The following is a 4305-nucleotide window of genomic DNA, read 5'->3' on the forward strand; positions in this document are numbered from 1 at the left end:
CTGAGAATTGAGGATCTTCTCATAGTGGATCAAGAATAGTTTTTCCAAGGAGGATTATCTGAGGGGGAGGGGCAAGATCACCAATGAAAGTGTGTGGAGCCATCCCAGGGAATGTGAGTCTGGATGAAAGAAGACTGCCACTTTCAGAGTTGCTGCCTGGCTCTGCTTCTTGACCACCATATATGAATTCTTCCACCCGACCTCCATGTTGTGAACACTGAGACCCCTGACAGGGTAAGGAACCACCTCTTTCCCATCATGATAGTGGGAGGATTTTGTGTAAAACCGAGAGAAGAGGAAGTAACAGCTATATAGGAATGGATGCCTACCCTATTTTATTTAAGGTGAACCAAAATATGCAAAATACCCTTGTGGTAGTTTTTGTTGGTTCCCAACTTAACAAGATATGGAATTAACTAAAACCCTAAAGTGGAAGTCATAATAGTAAGAAGTGTTTTGTTTCATTTGATGTGGGTAGATCCATTTCAAGGACAGACTTAGGAATTAAAAAGAAAGAACCATCTAATCCGGATCTCAGGGCCTGAAAACACACACCTTTAATCCAGATCTTGAGATTGGAAGACACACCCTAAATTTGGCCACACCCTCTGCTGGAAGCATATAAAAGGACATGGAACCCAGAAGCTCTTGCTATTTGACTGCTTGCCATCACCTTGCTGCAAGTCCATCCCATCCCTGGCAATAGAGAATATTTGGAACACCAGCATATAGTGAAGTCCAGCAGACACATCCAAAGTCCTGGGCTGAGTAAGTACTGGAATCTTAGTCTTTCCCTTTAAAGGCAATTTGGGATTAGCAGGACTGCAACACAAAATCATTCTAACAAATCCCAATTGGTGATATATATATATATATATATATATATATATATATATATATATATATATATATATATATATATATTCTTTGCATATATTCTGTTCCTCTACAGAACCCTAGTGGAACATTTTTGATATGAATTAATAGAATGAGTGATCCAAACTATCCAAAAGCTGTGTATAATTGTCAAAACAAGTTACCTATTGACCTAAGATTCAATCTAGGAAATAATGGAGTGATATAAGGGTATCAAGTAGCCTAGACTGTGTTCTCTGAAATTAGCATTGATATCTGGATAGAAAATATCAGAGACCCAAGATTTCAGCCTTGTAGAAGAGGGAACAGATGAGAAACAAAAACTAAAAATCAAAATCCTGTCTGTTATTGCATCTCACAGGGTGAAGAGAAATCAATTGCTAGTTCTTCAATTTCAATCCAGTTGAACCTTCAAACTACCTGAAGGAGAAATGGCAGGAGATGAGATCGCCCAGAGATGGGACCACACACAAATCAGCATTCAGGATTTCTCCTACAGGTGGACCATCAGCAACTTCCCCTTTGTTGCTGAGGAAATGCGGCAAAGCATTAGAAGCCCCACTTTCTCAATAGGAGCCAATGACAAATGGTGTTTGAGAGTACACCCGAATGGAGTCGATGAAGAAAGTGCAGATTACCTGTCAGTTTACCTAGTGTTGCTCAGTTCTCTAAAGAGTCCTGTTTGGGCAAAGTTCCAGTTCTGGATCATAAGCAATGAAGGAGAGAAAACGAGTGTCAAAAAGAGCCCAAGAGCTTTTAGATTCCTTCCAGGCCAGGACTGGGGTTACAAAAAGTTTGTTCTTCGAGATTTTCTCTTGTCCCATGCATTTTGGCTTCTCCCAGATGACCAGCTCACCCTTGTCTGCAAGGTGAGCATGGTCCAGGTCTCCTTGACCCTTTCTGAGCAGAACAAGAAGCCAGGAATTCTGGTCCCCAGATGCACATTGGCAGATGAGCTAGGAGAGCTGTGGGAGAATTCCCAGTTCACAGACTGCTGCCTAGTGGTAGCTGGCCAGGAATTCTGGGCTCACAAGGCCATCTTAGCAGCTCGCTCTCCAGTTTTCAGAGCCATGTTTCAACATGACATGGAGGAGAACAGAAAGAATCGCATTGAGATCCCTGACCTGGAGCCACAAGTCTTCAAGGCAATGATGAACTTCATTTACACAGGAAAAGCACCAGACCTGGACAGCATGGCAGCTGCCTTGCTGGCAGCTGCTGACAAGTATGGCCTAGAGCGTTTGAAGGTCATGTGTGAGGATGCCCTCTTCAGGGACCTCAATGTGGAGAATGCTTCCCACACACTCTTCCTGGCTGACCTCCATAGCTCAGGGCAGCTGAAAACCCAGACACTGGACTTCATTACAGCTCATGCTTCTGAGGTTTCTCAGACTTCAGACTGGAAGACAATGGTGGGCTTATATCCCCACTTAGTGATTGAAGCTTATGGTTCCAGGCCTGCTCACTGCCCTTTCCTGGAGCACCCTATCAAATGCTTGAAGCGATCCTAAGACCTGGTAAACCTTGTCCTACACTTGTCTCCCAGAAGCAGCAGTCATGGTGTTACCCATGATACAGGGGTAGACTATGGGATGTGTGGAAAATTTCCAGTGAAACTAGGGAATAACAGCATGGTGGCTGATGCTTAATACAGATGTAAAGGAGTAAATGTCAGGTTTAGGGAGGGGGAGTCTTCCACTATGGTACAATGTACACATCCTCTACCTAGTTGTTATACTGCTTTGATTTTTTTCTAAGGAGTTAGAATGTGAAATTCATTTTAACTGCTGACACCAAGAACATTACAACAGGGTGTCTTTGGAGAAACCTATCTGGATTGGACAGAGCAGAAGATATGATCAAGGACTCAGAAAGGAGAAAACAAACATGAATGTTTGGTTACAAGAGAAGCAAAGATAATGAACAAAGTTTTTCTCCAAACTCAGGGTTTGGGACAGGGGAGATGACTCAGTTGGCAAAAGCAATTGTTGATCTTGCAGAGGACCTTTTCTTCAGTCCTCCTCTTGTCTCCATGGGCACATCCATCTCAAGTAATTAAAATACCCAAATAAAATGTCATATCGCCGGGCGGTGGTGGCGCACGCCTTTAATCCCAGCACTCGGGAGGCAGAGCCAGGCGGATCTCTGTGAGTTCGAGGCCAGCCTGGGCTACCAAGTGAGTTCCAGGAAAGGCGCAAAGCTACACAGAGAAACCCTGTCTCGAAAAACCAAAAAAAAAAAAAAAAAAAAAAAAAATGTCATATCAATTGAATAAAAATTGTAAAATCAGCTTATGGATTCCAGTGGTGTTTCTGTTTGAAAATGGCCATTTTATTCCATCCAGCTGTCCTCTGCTGTAGAATTTGGTGCAGTGTCTTCACTGACACACACACACACACACACACACACACACACACACACACACAATCAATGAGACAATACCTAATGAATTCTGTTATACTCAGAGATTGGTGCCTAAAATGGAACTAAAAACAGCTTCCTAATTGTCTCTCTCAAATGAGCAGCAGCTGCCAGTTTGAGTTACTGGCGGGTTCCTGGCATGTGTGCTTGACCTGCAGTATGGCGGTAATGAGGCCTCTGCAATAGGCACATTAAGCTGCGTGGTGGATTTAGCCTTTGCTAGTACAAAACAAAAAAAGAGGTTTCTGGTCTACACGCTGCTTTGATAGAAGCATAGACCCACTATTTCTGAGAGTTGATGGCTCCCAGAGCTGGCGGAAAACTTACCACCGCCATGTTGGGAAGCTGAAGTAGGTGGAGCCAGCAGCCACAGTGCTGTTTCAGGCTCAGAAGGCTGCAGTTTAAAGCAATAGGTTCAAAGTAATATAAAAAATAACCCAGGTAAAGATGGCTACCACACAGAGAATCTGGATTATGTTCTCTTTGATATTCATAACTGAAGAAAAACATTTTATTGCAAAAGCTGTTGAGTTATGCCAAAATGTTTATTTTAAAGATACCTTAACTTCAAAATTTGGATGTAAGGATATGATGCTTTTGAATGGAGACTCTGCTTTTGTTTCCACAGAAAGCAAGAGGCTATGGATTTGTTCCAGATTAAGATACATCAGATTTGACCAACCAAGACCACCTGAAAGGTCTCCGATGAAACCATGGCCTAGATGATCCAACATCCAGAATCATTTCAAGGCAACTGGCTCAGATGATACAGTCTCACAGACTACTCCATGATCCTTAAATTTTCTTTGTGTCCCCATAAGATACAGCACCCCCCTCCAGCAGGAAGTAGTAAGAGAAGCTCCGCCTAAATTCCCAAATATACCAAGCTGGCTTTGGAGATGTAAAAGCCTTCCTTTTTGAAAAAAAAAAATAGGGGAAGTTCTGTGGGATGGTCTGTATGTCAAATCTGTTGCTCTGATTGGTTAATAAATAAAACACTGATTGGCC

At 42.6% G+C, this 4305-nt stretch overlaps 1 pseudogene; it reads left to right on the forward strand.

Annotated features, from left to right (window-relative positions):
* Positions 1 to 1301: 1301 nt before the first annotated feature.
* LOC143273746 (speckle-type POZ protein pseudogene) lies at positions 1302 to 2387 on the forward strand (annotated as a pseudogene).
* Positions 2388 to 4305: the final 1918 nt, after the last annotated feature.

The sequence above is a fragment of the Peromyscus maniculatus genome, chromosome 6, assembly GCF_049852395.1.
Source record: "Peromyscus maniculatus bairdii isolate BWxNUB_F1_BW_parent chromosome 6, HU_Pman_BW_mat_3.1, whole genome shotgun sequence".
In the NCBI taxonomy this organism is placed as follows: domain Eukaryota; kingdom Metazoa; phylum Chordata; class Mammalia; order Rodentia; family Cricetidae; genus Peromyscus; species Peromyscus maniculatus.